Here is a 19,099-nt window from a genome sequence, read left to right as displayed (position 1 = left end):
AGGGTTATCAAAAGCAGTTCAGTTACTGAGCAGACAAAATGAACGTGCTGTGCTGATAAAGGTTTCGGTATTTAAGAATTATAAGCAAATATTTAAATGAACATGTTTTTTGGTCTATACATCTACTTATTATCAAGTTTATATAAATATAACACAGTTAAATTACATTTTACATTATGCACTTGGGCTACATTACAGGATATATCTTTTTAATCACTTTTGTTGCTAGTATTTGGTTATTTGCTGGTATTTTAATGTGCCATTTCACTAGGTAGTAATACAGTGAAGGAAGTGGGCCGTGTTTTTAGTTGGAAAAAATCTTTTATCTAAAGAAGGAAATAAAAGTGGTACAGGTGGGTCAGTTTAGAGTGTCTCCTCTATGAAGACACTGCAAACAGCCTTGAAGATCCCTTTAAATATCCTCCTGTATAACTTAAGCATGGTAAGGATAACACTTTCTCTAGATTCTAGAAAGAGCTGTGTTTTGACTCTATTAATAATTGATTATGAGAATCCTGGAAATTTGCTCCAGTTTCTGCTCCATTTTTTTTCTTACTCATTTTTGCAGTTTCACAAAATGTACTCAACAAGGAAATGTATATAAAGGAGACTGTGCAGAATTTTATGGTCAATGGAAACTATTTTACATTGGATTCTTCCTATTATTCCATTGGTACTTAGTTGATAAGCAAAAAGTAAGTTTCCTATTTGGATCTAAAACAGGTTGAATGATATGATGAAATTTATGTATATTATAGACTGATTGATACCCAAGCTATAAGAGAGGTAACAACTTAAGTGCTCAGATAAATGATAAAATATATAAAAGAATATTTTCAAGATGAGTTATTAACAAAAAAAATTCTGGAATGCCAACTATGATGATATATTTAAGGATGATTAACCTACTGGAAAAGTCATATCAGTTTCATTAGCTTTCTTTAAGTAATCAATTCTTTTGGCAAAATTTTTCTGACTGCATTCCTTTTTCAACTTGGAAGCTACTGGAATCAGTTTTCAGTTTCTTTAAAAGAATTAGTACTTTGATAATACAACATTTTACACTGAATAGTTCTGTCTTTGTCATCGTTTGATGGTCAATAATGTAGCTGTCTTTCATCTGAAATGCCATGAACAATTTTTGCATTCTCTTAAAAGTATGTCACAGAATGCACTGTTCTTTTACAAATGATATTTAAAATCAGTTTACAGGACACTAGAAGTAGTCATAGTTATATTCATTACCATCCTATATGTTGCTATTTATTGCCATGGAAGGCTGACCGGGCTAACCGAGTGGGTAAAGTACCTGCCCGGCAACCCAAAGGTCGCGGGTTCGATTCCCGCCTCGGGCTTGGATCAAAGTACTGCAAAAACCTTGGGAGGTGCAATATGGCCATAGAAGCCGATGCGCCAACAACTACCAAATCAAAAAAAAAAAAAAAAAAAAATTGCCATGGAATTCAATGATGTTTAGCTGGAATTTCAACTTTTCTGATTCACAAAGGGTTTCTGACTCCAAAATCATTTGCACATAGGTGGCTTATGACATTCTAACATCTGCAGCTCATATTACCCCATAAGAATATTTCTCACAATTTTTTTTAGTATTATTCTAAGCATAAGCATGCACATTGATTTTTAAGTTAATCATTACTTTTAACAAGAAATTGTGACAAAAGACTTACTGTGAATTAAAATTGATACTAATATGGAAAAATGCTGCTTCCATTATTTAAAAAATATGCATGGCCATATAAGTAGCAATTTTTTACTCATTTCATTGAAGTATATTGTATTTTGTGAAAAATAAGTCTAACATCCTCAGGATTTTTGTTCATTTTTTGGCATATTGCCTACTTTTGTCGTAGTGTACCAGTTTATTATGCCCATACAAGTGCGTATTCACAGACTGATTTGAATCTTGTGATGGCCGAAAAATTCTACTCCTCCACCCAGGTTGGATAACTACAGCCCATAAGAATCCTCCAGTTTCCAATGCAATTTGAATCCAGACCACAAAGGAGTGGCAAGTGAATCTACTATACTGTCATGGTGGACCATCCAGAGGAACTGTAAGTTGTGTGAGGTTTGGTCAAATAAGTACAACTTGCATTACTGGTCACATGATGTATAGAGTACTTTATTTGATTCAGTGATCTCTGCTAAATGCTGATTTTTTTTTTTTTTTTTTTTTTAATATCTAACCACCCCTCATGATATCCTTAAAAATACTGAAGTCTGTATGGTGGCTACAGATTAAGTGATTGTAGGGTCAAATTTTATTCTTGTGCATTTGCCTAGGTTAACCATTGTACCCGTGTGCAACAGTCAGTTCACTTCATAATATTTGTTGTATATGTACACAGTTAAGTTCTTAAAATAGATGATCTTTATATGGAGCCTGTTTTTGAAACTGCATTAAACACCCTTACAGGAGTGGCATATTTGCAGTGATTAAGACAGGTTGGTGCAATCCAAATTTTTATAAATTTAACTTAGATATTTCATTAAATTAAAAACAAACATCTCGTTGCAAAATAAAATGTTTATTTATAATATTAATTTATTTTCATGAAAACATTAATGAATTTTTCTTATATCATTTAACAGTGATTCTTCAGTCTTGAGAGCTTTTAATTTTTTAATATTTTGATAAATTTAAAGCTTTCTTTTTTTAAAACTATACTGAATTTTATTTGTAGGCAACTCTTCTTTCATTTTATTGGTATACGAACTTTGCTCAAAATAGTAAATTAGTTTGAAATTAGAACTTTGCTCAAAATAATATTTTAGTAAGTAATAAAAGGCTGCATGTGAGTGTGTCATCTCATTGAGAATGTTAATGAGATCATCATTAGATTTTGGGGAGTCCCTCTGGATTGGAGAACACTAACATCACCCCAATCCACAAAGGAGTTGCAATAGACATGATGGACAACTACAGACTAGCGAATTTGAGTTCAGTGGTGGGTAAGATCATGGAGTCTGATAAAAGATACAATATAGGACTTTCTTGATTGGTATCCTTATTGAATCATAGCATGGGTTTGTGGAGGAGAAGCCTTGCACAACCAGTTGAGTTAATTATTATGACAGTCATAAAAACAGATGAAAGAAACAATTTTGATATTATTTACCTTGACTTCAGCAAAGCTTTTGACTTGGTTTCCCACAAAAAAGCTATTATAGATTTTAGATTAGCTTGCCATTAATCCCAATTTATTTCATTGCTGAAATAAATTGGGATTAATGGCAAGGCCTTTCATTGGATCAAAGACTGGCTAAAAGGTAGGAGACAGAGTAGTCATAAATGAACATACCTCATGGCAGACCAGTGTTAGCAAATGGAGAAGCTCAGGGATCAGTGTTGGGACAACTACTTTTTCTTATTTTCATTAATGACACTGATGAGGGAGTGCAGGGGAAGTTGTCAAAATCTGCTGATGATTTAAAGGTAAGAAAGTTGGTTAACAAGAGGCACGCCATTTTGTTTCAAAACGACTTAGATCAACTGCACAAATGGTGCGAAAAATGGCAACTGAAAGTATAATGCTTCTAAATGTAAGTTTTACACCTACAGATTTGGGGTGGGTGTTAAAAGTGGCCCAGAATGAAAAAGACGGGGATTACAATTCAGTCAGACAAAATTTTCCACACAGGCAGCTAAGAAGACACATGGTGTCTTATGATATACAGGATCTTCCCAAGGAAGGAAAAAGGATGCCATTGTCCCTTTGTATAAGATGATGGCAAGACCTCATTTAGAATGTTGTGTCCACATCTAGAATCCACACTTAAAGCAAGACAGAACTTGGAGAAAGAGTTCAGAGTAGGACAACTAGATTGATGAAGGATGCTAATTGATGTCCATATAAAGACTGTTTAGAAAGTGCAGCCTACAAAGCTTGGCAACTAGACACCTTAGTGGGAAGACCTGAACAGAGATGTATAAGTTGTAAAAATTAGCAGAAGGTATACTCTGTGAATGTTAATTAAATTCCAGAGGGTATACGGCATGCGTGTGTTTATATATACACACACCCTCTGCATATTTACTTACTTATATATATATATGGCATATATATTAAAAATAATAAAACCATAAATATTGCCTAAGAATCAAATTCTAATAAATTTAATTTTTCAAGTCTTTCAAAAACCAGAAGGTATATGCTATTCACCTAAAAAAAAAAAAAAAAAAAAAAAAAATCCAGAGGGTATATAGCATATACCCTCCACTACAGCCCTGTGTATAAGGCCCTGAAAGGAACGAGTAAAATGAACAAAGGGATATATTTTCACCATCAAAGGAGAGAAGAACCAGGGGAAGGGCACAAATCCAAAATTTTGGAGAGTAACAGAAGGCTGGATCTCGTGAAGTTTAACCTTTGAGCAGCATGTCTTAGATCAGTGGTCTCAAATGGCGGGCCGCATCCGGCCCCCCGAAGCAATTTTTCACGGCCCGCAAATACATTTCAATTATGTATTTGTTGTAAATACTGTGCTTATATTCACTCTCATTTTGTTTAAAAAAAAATTCCGGCCCGTCAACTGCTTTCAGATCGTGCATTCAGCCCGCATGCAATTTGAGTTTGAGACCACTGTCTTAGATCATTTGAATGAATTGTCAGCAGTGTGGTCAAAGTGGATAATCTGATAAAGGTCAAAACAGAAAGCAGAATTGAACAGGCATTTTTGGAAATGAGAAAGGTATGAATGATGGATTTATTTTTATTTTTTTGGCAGATGCAGAAAAAGCTCACTTCCTTGCATCATTTTGCCCTTGTAATACTAATACAGTGGGTTCCACTTATTAGAATCACATTATTGATTCAATAATTAGGGGGGGGGGGGTGTAAAATAAGTTTGAAAAAATTGTTTATTTTTTATTTACAATTCAGTAATTATGTATACAAATACATATAATAAAAATTATGAAAAATATGTACAGTTCTTGTATATATTTAAAATTGTAATACAGCATTTATGCAATGTTGCAGATAAAAATATTATTCACTAATTAATTAAAAGCTATATAAAGTCAACTGAATCATGTTGTCTTTAAGGTGAGAAATTGCATCATTTTCTACTTTGTATAACCAGCTAAAATCTTCTGCCCACCTGCCTCTTAACTCCACATTTTTCCTTAAATTATCTAAAGCTTGTCCAACTTCTTTTGAAGATGGTGCACACAAAGTCATTTCCTGGGCTTCCTCATTTTCGTCAATATTTGTTTTTTAAAATATCGACTGCAGTATCAGGTTCTGTCAAACGGATGTTACTGCAATATCTTCATCTATGAAAATTTTCATCAGCTTCGGCATAATCGTCATTCTCTTCCATTTCCCTCTTGTAATTTTGAGCCTCCTGGATAAATCATGCTTTTCTGTGGTAGTTAAGTTAAACTCTATTTATTATATAATCCCAGGCTTTTTTTTTAACAAATAAACTACATCTAGTGAGTTAATTTTTTTTTAGAAATTTTTCCAGCACTTTTATTTCCACCTTCATCAATTATATATATAATAATTTTCCTCGTATCCTTTCTATAAAGGTTTTTTAATGTTTTTAGTCTTCCTGACTCTAAAAGTTGAATGGCAGATTTGTATTTGTAGAAAAAAAATTAAATTTATATTTCTGGTGCTTGCTTTTGTATGTGCTGGGCAATTATCCAAAAGCAAAGCACTTTTTTTTCTTTTTTGAAATTAACTTCTTATCCCATTCTATTAACACTTCTGAAAATATTTCACTGGCTATCCACACATTTCTGTTGTTTATATATTTTCCTGGTAGCAGTACATGTAGAAAACAATGTGGAGTTTTGATTTTCCTGTAACTACCAGGCTCCTTTGTAATCAATAATGTCATATTGCAATTGAAGAACTCTTACCGATTTTTCAGTTTTTTTCACTGAATTTAGGCTGTTCTTAAAAAGTTAATGATATATCAGGTAATGCTCAATAATAAAGACCTGTTTCATCAGTATTGTATACACCTAGCCCTTGATTTACATGGCAGATTGGTTCCAAAAAAAAAAAAAAAAAAATCCTAATTACAGTACAGTAATATAATACTGTATTTATTAATATAAAATGAACAATTTATTTTTATGTATACATATATATGCGCATAAGTCATTGCTAAAACTCAATTACCATGTAACTATAGTAAGGATAATAAATGGGGCATAATAGACCTAGGCTGGTCACAGTATAATAAGGTTATGTGAATCCTCTTAAAAAAATAATAAAAAAATGCAAGATCTTCAAAATTTACGAAAATGAAAATTATATTCCACATCATATTTGCTTGTTAATATAGAAACAGTTTTCTTCTTCCTTCTCAGTTGAAAATCATCACTGTTGCTACTTGACTTCCTTGAACCCAGAAATTTTTTTTTTTTTTTTTTTTCAATTAATTTTCCAAAGACATCGTGGACATTTCAGTAAAATCTGTCATCAAAGATTGTTTATTATTTTTATTTTCACTCAATTCCATATAAATTTTCTGGTATTGAGCTAAGCAGTTTTGTAATTGTCTTTGAAATCTTAAGCTCCAATTCATGTTTGGATCCATGCTTTATCTAACCCAATCTGTCCAACAAAGGGGCTGAGACAAGGATGCAGCCTATCACCTTTATTGTTTGATGTTTTCTTGGAATGTGCTTTACAAGAATGGAAAAGAAGCTATTATGGAATAGGAGTACCAATATCTTTGGAGCCTAAATTTTGCAGATGATCAGGTTATCATTGTACAAGAATCTTATGATTTAGAATATATGTTGAGAAAATTGCATCTTACATAATGTCCAATGGAGCCTCAATATCAAGTTTACAAAGACAGAATACCTAAGCACAGTGGAATATCCTGATGAATTGGAAGTTACAGAGTCTATATATCTAAAACCTGTTGACTTTTTTCAAATGTCTTGGATGTAGATTAACTAAGGAAAGCTTGGGGAAAGAGGAAGTTTACACATAAATTCATCAAAGTAGGAAGATTCTTAGTGCCTTCAAATCTATATGGTGGGAGAACAGTATCTCCATAGAACTTAAAAAACATTGGACTGTCGTTAGTGGAATCGGTACTTTGTTATGGCTGTGAGGTGTGAACACTGAAAGAGGGTGACAAAAAGAAGCTTAGGGCCCTAGAGATGGACTACCTACATTGGAGTGATAGGGTTTCTAGGCTAGAGAGGACAATGAACGAGGAAATAAGAAGACGTATGCACACAGATGAAGATATCATAGAACGAATAGAAAATAGGAGATTGAGATGGTTTGAACATCTGCTATGCATGGATGAAGAAAGATGGCCTAAAATTATATATGAGTGGATACCACAAGGGAAGAGAAGGCGAGGACACCCTAGGAAAAACATGGAAGGAATGTGCACTATCAGCCATGAGAAAGAGAAAGTTGAAGATGCTCACGTCCAGTGACTTTGGAAAATGGGAATGACAAGGTGGCAATATGCCGTATTAAGTAAAAAGGCCTATGATCTGGATTCATTATATATATATTATTACTGTGTGACACAGCAAAAATGGAAAGAAAAGAAAATAACAAGTTGGATCTAAAATATTTAATGTTATAAAATTTAATGTTAAACTAATATAATGTTTAATTTTACATGACTGCCATTACACGCACATAGGTTCTATATTTCTAGATTTTTAGATTAACTGCCAAAACTGATGAAGGGCACCGTACTGTCCAAAAGCTCTATATTTGTATTACTTTCCTGTATGTATTTTAAGACTAAATATTTTAGCTGCAATTTGTTATTTTCTTTTCTTTCTGTTTTTGCTCTGTGTCACGTAGTAATAATATATATGCAGTATTAAGTTGAACATAGATGATGTTCTGCAAAATGCTCATTCTATTAAAAAATAATAAGAAATTTTTTTCAAATAAAATTCAACATCTTTTGCTTTCACAATAACAATATATTTTAAAAAAAATTATATTTTAGTTTAAAGGATAATCCAATGCAGTTGTGGTTTTTTAAAATTAAAATATATATTGAATATATATAATATTAAATTTGTCACTAACAATAAAGAATGCAATGACAATAAAATCTAATATCTGGGTTATAACTAATTTTGGCACAGTTGCTCACCTTGACGGGCTCACTAATTTCAAGGACAAAGCGGACATAGTGTTGCGAGATAATTGCACATGTACATAAATCAATGGCCACAAACATTAAAAGTTTTGTAATTGTTTTAATTTTTTCATCAGTGAATAATTTTTTAAAAATACTGTGTCAAACTGAAATCATGTAAATCAAGGGTTATGTATATATTCTTCAGCTTATAATTTTATGTAACAGAAGAATCATTTTTATCATTTCATCTGCTGTTGGTAAATTTGCATTTTCTTTTTCTCCATGAAATTTTTATAATCAATATTGTTTCTGGTTTTCCATTTGGATAACCAGCCATCAGTTTGTTTAAAATTTTCTTTGCCCAAGGCAGAGTTGCAAAATCGGCAGCGTTCTCCATAAGAATTCCCCTACTTATGCGAGCATTTGACATCCTAGGTTAGGTTAACCAACATAACTTTCAACATTGCAGCTTGGCATTTTCTTTTATTGTACTGCAGTTTTTTAGGATCCTGCTTAAATGTATTTTGCAATATACTCAGTTTCGTTGAAGCTTCTCACTGAGAGCATGATTGAGGTAATGCATCATACTTTTTTACAATTTCATGTTTTTCAGTAACACTTAAATCCTTTCATTGGTTTTGCATTAACATTTAAAACATTTCTGATTTAAAAGCCTATATGTAAAATGTATAAATTGAGATGAAATTTAAATTATGTACAAAGCACCTTTTTAGCACTTAATGTTTTATGCAACACAACTTACAGCACTTACTGAAATAAGGCTATCACGAATTAACAAAGAGCATGCTTTTTGAAAATATTAGTGTCACAGGCATTCTAAAATTAATCCAATTACTGTTCACAACATAAAATACAATACAATACAGTCCATTTTCAGAAAGGGGAAGAAAACAGGTAGTGAATGAGCAGGGAATTATTGCACGATTACTTCCCATGGTACGTGATAAAGTGTAAAGCGTTGTTTGGGGCAATAGATGTAAACACCACAAAGTTTGCTAATACAGTATATACCTACCTGATTAAAAAAAAAAAAAAAAAAAAAAAAAAAAAACACATGCTGAGAAATCCCACATTATTATACAGGGTGTTTCAAAAATAATGGTCAATAATTTAAAGGTGAAAAGTACAAACTAAAATAAGCAAAAAAAGTCCCAGTGAATATCGGGCCGCAACTGAACCATTTTCAAGATAATGCACATTTTCTGTTAAGATCCACCACTGACTATGGGAGCACTAGTTTAGCAAAAAGCTGTGAATCCTTTGCTAAGGGTGGTTTTATTAAACATAAGATAATACCTTTTTAATTTTTGGTTTCAACACCACAGGATTTTACAGATGCTACATGTTACAAGATGTTCTTTCTAACGCCCTTTCTACAACATCAGATGTTATGCTTCTGGGCCTACTTGCTCATACTCCATGTTCCTTAAGGCGTTGATGTACCCTGATGAATGTGCGCCTGTTGGGCTGCCTTTGGCGGGGGAATGCTTTGTACAAACGTGCAGCCTCAAGTTCACTGCCGTTGGCTTTACCATAAATGAAGTGCATGTCCACATACTCTTTGTTGCTGTAACCTCTTTCCATTTTGACTATCCTTTGACAAGTACTAGTATGCCTGCTACATCTCAGATCACTGAGAGAGGGGAAACGGAGAGAATAAGCATAACCTAACCTAAACAAACAAGTCAGTGGTGAATCCCAACTAGAAATGTGCAATGTCTCAAAAATGATTCACTTAAGGACCCATGTTTACTAGGCTTTTTTTGCATATTGTAGTCTGTACAGTTCACCTTCAAATTATTGACCATCACTTTTGAAACACCCGGTATAGTCCTATCATCTTTTGTGATTCAATAAACTATGAAATTATGATTATAATAAAAGAGAAATTTTACACAGTGCAACATATAAAAGATTTGGTTTTGATTCAATTAACCAGTGATTAAGTGAATAACCATCAGTAAGAGAAAAATCCACTATACTAAAATGATACAAGATTTGTCCCAATCAGTAGTTATTTCACATGTTGGCAGATCATTTATAAATTTAATTCTGAGCAACCAAGCAGCTCCTGACAGAGTTCAACCAGTGATCTGGGATTTTTTTTTCATTTGGCATATTTACATCAGCAAGTTTGGACAATAATGAAAGTCCACACCTTCAGGAGCATTTTTAAATAGTCTATTTTGACTTCTGATTAAGAACTTATCCAAAAAAAATAGTTTCCAATAAATTTATAGATTTTAACATTTCTGGTCCAGTAATTTCATTTTTAATATCCACTTGGCTTAAAATATATGAGAATTGTTTCCTTCTGCAATTTAATTTCATTACTTGTGTTATTTTTGGATTTATACAGTTAGGTGAAAAATTATGTTCATAAAATGTTGGCAATTTTCATGGTGCATATTTGAAACACCTGAGTTTGCCATATTTTTCATTGACTAATAATGTTTCTTTTTCACTAGGAAAATTGGTTAAACAATGTAAAGCAGTTCTGTTCTTTACTTTATATCACTTGATTTTTCTCCATTTGCAACAGAGACCCGTTTCATCTAAATTATAAACATCTTTACTAATACATAGCACAGATGCTCTCCAGTTTTTTTCTGTTCTTCAACTAGACTGACTTGGCCACTTTTTCACATTCAAAAACAATACCGTGCCATTTCAAAAATGATTGAAGCTATCCATTTTTATTTAAGTGTTTAGCAAATTTCTTGAATTAATGGCCCAGTTATTATAAGTACTGGGCCATTAATTCATTATTGCATTATTAGTACAATGATGGCAGTACTTTCATGACAATCAGCAAAAAAATTGTAGCATAATTCCTTAATTTTTCATTACCCATTGATCTGTATATTTTTCTTCCTATTCTCAGGTAAATTTTCTTATTATAATCTTCAAGCAAAGTATCCTTTAAAAGCTATATTTTTTTAATTCTGGTTGATTAATTTTATTGAATTAATTTTTAATTTAATTACATGTTTCTTTTAAAGTTTAAACTTTGTTACTACATTTTTTAAGTAATAAATTGCAAAACTGTAATTAATAATGCATAGTTTGTAGTTGCAGTACTTTGATGCTTTATAAAACACATTAAAACTTAAAGGAACCATGACATTGTACTAATTGATGTCACATATGAATATGCCTCTTAGCCAGTTAATGTAAGTCGTTTTTCTGAAAACACTGCCTCAGTTGGAAGTGCCATATGCTCACTATAAGAAATACAGTTTCAAAAGTTGCTTTTGGTACATACATTAATGTATTTTATATTTTGGTGTGACAATATCATTATTTGATTATAAGAAAGAGAAAACTATAACCTATTTAATTGACTGGTGTTAAAATAGCTGGTTGATAAAACAGATTTTAAAGAACATAAAAATTAAATTTGATGACAATAAAAATGCTTACTTAATACAGGTGGGAATAATTTTGGGGACTGAATGCACTGCTTACTATTTACATTAAACGGGTTAGTGCTTAATCAAGGGATTCTAACAAAAGATTGCAAAAAAATTGCTGCTTAAAGCAAGTTTCACAGTATTTTATTTGGAAAACTACTTTTGTCTACATTATCAAACTGGGAAGAAAATGTAGAACTCATTAGACATTATTAGCTCTGCTAGACATTAACTGACTTAGTCAGCAGTTGTATCAACCTTTCACTATAGAAGAAGATAACTGAGCACCAAAATATTATTAGTACTTTGCCTCCTTTTTTTGTTTACATTAGTTGGCAGAGGTTGAGAAATCCAAAGGTCCTGCTTATGTTACAATAAAATTATTAAAGCCTTTATTTAACTGCATGTCAATTCATTACACCCTCAGTAGTCAAACAGGTTTTTACAATACCATTTTAATATCCTCCAATTTAATATCCACTTCATTTTTTATGCTTGCAGATGATCCCCCCCCCCCCATCTTTAATCTCACAATAGGTGTTCTTGGTGATCCTTACAGAGACGGTATAAACAGGTTGTAAATTTATTTCTTGGAGAAAAAGAGTTGTAGTAAATAATTGAGACATCTGGTGTTTAATGCTGATAGAATATTTGATAGTATTTCATGTACACTGAACAAGGAGTAAAAATATTGATTTCCAAGCTACTAATACATTTTGAAGAAACATTTTTCTTGAAAATAACCACATTGCATTTTGTTATGGTGAAAACAAGAAACAGAACAAGTGTCTTTTCTCTGTATTTATTAGGTCAAACAAAATAGGAAACTTAAAAAGCTAACCTTTTTCCAGCACTACATTATAATATACCCATTTTTATAGATTGTGTTTGCAAAAGTAGTAAAGATATACAGAAAATTTGAACATTGAAAGATATAAAAGATCTTTCAATTATGTTTTTTCATCTCTCTCTCTCTCTCTCTCTCTCTCTCTCTCTCTCACGCATGCACACACACACACACGCCATTAGCATGGTTAGGAGAAATTCATTTAAAACATATTTTTTGAAGGGCTGGCTGATTGTTTCATTTCAACTTCTTCCACAAACATAGCATCTTACTTTTCTCTGCCATCTTTTGTTTGCCCCAGGCTCATTTCCAAGAATTGCTCATCTTTTGATATCACTTGCCATGTGGAACATAGTTGCCTTTTTTGACATTTGGGTTTGATAAACTCATTGCAGTACAGTCATACCTCGATTAACGAATAGGATGCGTTCCACGAAATTACTTCGTTAAGCGAAACTTTGTTTTCAGAGGTAAAAATACTATGGCCAGAATAGGGATACGTTCCTATGTAAAGAAAAGGAAAAGCCTTTTTTTCGAACAAAGAAACGTTTTATTAAATAAACAGCCAACTTACATACAAAGTGAAATCACATTTTAAAATATGAGTCTAAAGTCGATTGTTTATGCTTTTTTTTCTCTCATTTAACAATTGCCTATAAGGAGTTATTGCATTTAACACTGATCACTTAACAATAACACTTTGTGGGAGGTGGAGGTCTTATTACAGTAAACCCCGCTATTCGCGGTATCTGTATTCGCGGTTTCGCGTATTCGCGATCGCCGATTTAATATAAAATGAAACCTAAAAAATGTGAATTTTAAAGCGGCGTAAATATTTTCCGCCATAAAAAAACATGGGGGTAGCTAAAATTATCTTTCCCGGTCAAAACAGAGCTCAGTGGGTGGGGGATGAGGGGTGACAAAATCGCGAGCGTGGATGTTTCTCGCTAATCCTTGTTCAATATGTGTTATGCGCTTGTTATGGAAGGTTTCGTCGTTTGCTTTTAATTTATACGCTTATAAACTGAATAAATTTATCAATTTATAAATTGATATGCTTACAAAAGTGATAAATCTACCGTTTTGCAGTGTAAAACAGACTTTCGAGTGTGTTAACGGAAGAAAGTGACTTTATTGTGGACAAGTTCTTTCTAACCCCTACAAAAATATGACTACGAATAACAAGAGAAATGTGAAAATATCAAAGAAGGTGATGACATTAGTGAATAAAATTGAGTTATTAGATAAAATTTCTAATGGTGAAAGTGTCTCCTCAGTTGCAAAACATTATAAAATCAATGAGTCAACGGTACGATCAATCAAGAAATCGGAAGAAAACATCCGCCGTAGTGTCCGTGAAAACGCGCTAATTGCTTCAAAAATTTGCTCTGTAACTTCTGATGTTAAATTAGAAAAAATGGAAAAAGCGATCACGCACATGTCTGACGACTACTGTGCAAGATGGTGGGGGCAGTGTTATGGTGTGTGGAATGTTTTCTTGCCACACGTTGGGTCCATTGATACCCATAGATTCACGTCTGAATGCCACATCGTACATAAACATTGTTGCTGACCAAGTGCATCCGTTCATGTTGACAGTTAGAAGTTTTTGAGTTCGATAGAAGACCGAACTCAAAATAAAATTCCGTTAAGTTCACTCATCATTCGCGAAAAGCCAAAACTCCTTTATCAACACTTTAGCGAAACTGGTGATAGCACTGGCGGGATAGGTTTTTCAGCTGGCAAAGACGCTGGTTTGAAAGATTTGTTTGAAATTTCTAATAAATATTACATTTAATATTAAATTGTTTCTTATTTTCATTTCGATGCCATATGCTTGCATTTCACTATGTACTGTCTATGTACATAGTCATATTATGAAGGTACATATAATACATACATAGACAAAATTTTAGACTAGTTTTTCTTATATACTTTGGAACGGAACCCCTTTATTACTATGGGAGCCATAACTCAGTATTCGCGTTTTCGGTATTCGCGGCATTTCTCAGGAACGTAACCCCCGCGAATAGCGGGGGTTTACTGTATTTTGTTTTCGCTATCTCTATTAATATGCTTACTCAATTAATGAGATAAACAGTAATAAAGAGAAGTGCCCTCAAACCTCGGATACCCACTTGCACTACTTGACTGCTGTAACTAAATCAGAAAATTCCCGGTCCAGAGGGCGTTGTGATTTCCCTCGGTCCTGATAAAACCTAATTATGTCGACAAGCCAGCGTCTGAGTCTGTGAATAATTACCAACAAATATTATACTTTTTACATATTATGAAGACAGCTCAAACATATACTAGCCAGATTCTAATCTAGTTATTTCATTATGTTTACTTACTCTATAGTAAGTAAGTGAACACTATAGGCATAATTAACAATTTTACTTTTTGTTCTTGCTCTCTAACAGGTTAGACTTCCTTACTTAATATATATACAGTAAATTCCTGCTATTTGCGGTATCTGTATTCGCGGTCGCTGATTTAATATAAAATGAAACCTAAAAAAATGTGAATTTTAAATTGCCGTGAACATTTTCCGCCATAAAAAAACATGGCGTGGCTAAAATCACCTTTCCTGGTCAAAACAGCGTTCAGTGGGTGGGGGGGGAGAGGGGTGACAAAATCGCGAGCGTGGATGTTTCTCACTAATCCTTGTTCAGTATGTGTTATGCGCTTGTCATGGAAGGTTTCGTGGTTTGCTTTTAATTTATATGCTTACAAAAGTGATAAATCTACCGTTTTGCAGTGTAAAACAGACGTTTTGCAGTGTAAACAGACTGTGTGTTAACGGAAGAATGTGTCTTTATTGTGGACAAGTTCTTTCTAACCCATACAAAAATATGGCTACGAATAACAAGGGAATTGTGAAAAGATCAAAGAAGGTGATGACATTAGCGAATAAAATTCAGTTAAAAATAAAATCAATAAGTCAATGGTACAATCAATCAAGAAATCAGAAGAAAAAATCCGCCGTAGTGTCCGTGAAAACACACTAATTGCTTCAAAAATTTGCTCTGTAACTCGTGATGTTAAATTAGAAAAAATGGAAAAAGCTTTAAATCTGTGGATAGAAGACCGAACTCAAAATAAAATTCTCTTAAGTTCACTCATCATTCGTGAAAAGGCAAAACACCTTTATCAACACTTTAGCGAAACTGGTGATAGCACTGGCGGGATAAATTTTTTAGTTAGCAAAGGTGCTGGATTGAAAGATTTGTTTGAAATTTCTAATATATATTACATTTAATATTAAATTGTTTTTTATTTTCATTTCGATGCCTGCATTTCACTATGTACTGTCTATGTATGCCTGCATTTCACTATGTACTGTTTATGTATGCTTGCATTTCACTATGTACTGGCTATGTACATAGTCACATTATGACGGTACATATAGTACATACGTAGACAAAATTTTAGACTAGTTTTTCTTATATATTTCATACTTTGGAACGGAACCCCTTTATTACTATGGGAGCCATAACTCAGTATTCACATTTTCGGTATTCACGGCATTTCTCAGGAACGTAAGCCCCGCGAATAGCGGGGGTTTACTGTGTATATATATATATATATATATATATATATATATATATATAATTCTTTCTGACATTGTGGGAATCTTCTATTGAATTGGCTATAGGTGGCAAGCTGCAATCTATTTTAATATCTACCCTTGGTATGAGAAACATCCTATACATGTCAGGTTTCTTAATTTATGAAACTTTTCCCTTCTATGGAGCATTATCTATTTCTGCTCTCCCTAACATTATCAGAGCTTTAACTTATCCTATTAATTAACACAATTCATTTACCTAAAGCACTCGATCTATTACTTAGTGCATGTATATATATAAACATACAAGTACTTTAGTTCTTATACATTCATTTATGTTGACTTACATATTCCATTTTCGCTGCTACACTCCTTTTTCTATACTGCCCAAAATTTAGGCCCTGTGTGTGTGTGTGTCCTGGAATTTTCCTTGTGTCTTATATGTCGTGAAAGTAACAGTCCACTTACTTTATTCCATCCGGCTCTTGCCTTGTCTTAAGTTAGTGTTCCCTTGGGTAATTACTGCTGCTGCTTCCATCTTTCTGAAGGATCTCTGGTGCTTGTCGATTAATACATCTAAGGGATGGCCTTCACTCTAGCTTAGTAGGCTGTACTGCTGGCAGGTTGTGGTGGGCAAATAAGGACTAGCTTCTCACTTCTCGTATGGATTCCATTTCTCCATAGGGGCATCGCTTTACTTGGAGATTCTCTCTCCCTTGGAGAAAATAATGATAGTGCGTGTAACTATCTTAACCTTACACACACTATCATTATTTTCTCCAAGGGAGATTCTCTCACAACACCGTTCTTATTCTGCCTTACATTCCGACTACTACTTCGACTCTTTGCTCCAACTTCTCTCTGTCTCATCCCCTATCCTTTTCCCCCCAACATCACATGATATATTTCTCTCTCATCTATTTGTTCGTCATTCATCGCCTGATCTCTTCCACTAATCGCGCCGAATTCCTTTCTCTTAACTTTTATTTCCCACCAATACTTTTACTAAGGATAGCATATTCTTTGTTGCTATTTCTTATTGTTTTCTAAAATTCTTTCCCTACAGTTTTCCCAGAGAATCTCTTAAAGCAGCCCTCTTCCACAATTAGTCACGGGCCTTCACTGATTCGGCGTGACCACTAAGCCCTTCCTGTTGCTTGGTTTATGCTAGGCTCCTTACTTGCCCTTATTGCAGGTGTGGTGTGCCTTTGTCAATTTTAAGTGAATCTTTTAATCACCATTATCTAGGCCTGAGCTCTTAATCGCCCCTTTTATCAAACTTCGAGTTGTTCTAAGTGGCATTATCACTTAAAACACTTAAATTTATACTAATATTTTAGTTGATAATAAATTGAACTTTCTTTAATTACTCTTTCACTCGCCGAGGTCCAAATCCACCAGATCATGTAAGATCTATTCTTACAACTTCTTCTTAAATCAGGATTATTTTCACTAAAAAAATTTAAAACGTTTTCAATGTCATTTAAGCACCTTTTTAAATCTTTGGTTGTTAACACTTTTTCGGCAGGAACTTCTTTAACTTTGTCTCCATTTTCTTTGTCTTTGTTGCTAAGAAGGTTTTCTAAATCTTCCACTGAAAAACCATCATCTTCTGCATTCAATAAATTTCTAACATCCTCTTCATTGACATTTTCGAAACCTATTGATTGAACCATCTGGATAACTTCATTTCTAATTTCTTGGATGTTATTTTCTTCTTCTAGTAAAACTTCTGGCCATATTTTGCGCCAAACTCCATTTAAGCATTTCTTAGTGACTTCTTTCCAGGAACTATCAATGTTTTCAATTGCATTTTTAATGGTGTAATTTTTCCAAAAAATTTTAACTATCATTTCCTCTTTATCCTCTAGTTCAATCGAATTGCTTAATGTTCGACACAGATAATAAGCTTTAAATGATGCTATTACTACCTGATCCAATGGTTGAATGAGGGAAGTTGTGTTTGCTGGAAGAAACACAACTTTGACAGGAATGCATGTGTCCAACGTGTTAAGATCAGTAGGATGTCCTGGAGCATTGTCTAACAACAAAAGAGCTTTTTCTTCAAAGTTGTTTTTTTTTGACAATACCGTTTTACTTCAGGACAAAAGTGGTTAACAAACCAATCAGTAAATAACTCCTTGGTAACCCACGCTTTTCTATTTGCTTTCCATATTACAGGTAAATTAATTTTTATGTTACATTTTAATGCCCTCGGATTTTCTGAATGGTAAACTAATAACAATTTTAATTCATAATCGCCAGAGGCATTTGATCCAAAGAGTAATGTTAAATGGTCTTTGGCTGGTTTGAACCCAGCAGCTGATTTTTCTTCAATAGAAATGAAACTTTTTGATGGTAGCCGTTTCCAGAACAAAGCGCTTTCGTCAACATTGAACACCAAATTTGGTGGAAAATTTTCACGTTCAATTATTTCCTTTAGTTTTTCTGGAAACTTATTTGCAGTTTCAGCATCTGCACTTGCAGCTTCTCCTGTTAATTTTACAGTATGAATCCTGTCACATTTATTAAATTTCTCGAACCAACCACGAGAAGCCCCAAAAGTTTCCGTAATTTCTTCAGTTTGTTTAGATTTCGAGTGATTAAACAAAAATAATGCTTTTTCTTGAATCACCATTTGACTTAAAGGCATATGACGTTGTAACAAACTTAACATTTTCTCCATTTTTTCTAAAATTGGACTCCTTGAGCAAGTTAATTTTGCCGCTGTAACATCTGTACAATTCTAAGCAGACTGTTTTATTTTTTCTGATTGACTTAGTATGAGTGTTAAAGTTGATTGTGCTAATCCTAAAGAATGTGCCACATCGGATTTTCTTTCGCCGCTTTCAACACGTCGTACGATATTTAGTTTCCAAAGAAATTGCTTTTTACTTTGATTCTGACATTTTAACTAAAAAAAAATATATATATTTCTATTAAAATTTACAAAATCTACATTATGTAATGCTATCAAAGAATCTACGTCAATTATTGCAATGCACCACACTGAAACACACCCTATGAAGTGTAAACAATGACTAAATTAGGTGAATGATGTGCACAACTGTTATAACAGACACACCCACAGCTTGGGAGTACGTAACGAGTCGTCGTCAGTCACCAATCAGA

The 19,099-nt window shown here is 33.3% G+C and overlaps 1 protein-coding gene across 1 annotated transcript in view; it reads left to right on the top strand.

Annotated features, from left to right (window-relative positions):
* Positions 1-19,099, top strand: part of LOC150081696 (zinc finger MIZ domain-containing protein 1-like) — an 811,610-nt gene that overhangs the window by 782,617 nt on the left and 9,894 nt on the right. The window contains exon 20 of the mRNA XM_090378811.1: positions 1,872-2,075. The gene's annotated coding sequence lies outside the window, so the exon portion shown is untranslated. The remainder of the gene's footprint in view (positions 1-1,871; positions 2,076-19,099) is intronic.

The sequence above is a fragment of the Mastigoproctus giganteus genome, chromosome 8 (assembly GCF_048544385.1).
Source record: "Mastigoproctus giganteus isolate SK-2022 chromosome 8, ASM4854438v1, whole genome shotgun sequence".
Classification (NCBI taxonomy): domain Eukaryota; kingdom Metazoa; phylum Arthropoda; class Arachnida; order Uropygi; family Thelyphonidae; genus Mastigoproctus; species Mastigoproctus giganteus.
Note: the sequence above shows the minus strand (reverse complement) of the source record. Positions and strands in the feature narration are given on the sequence as shown.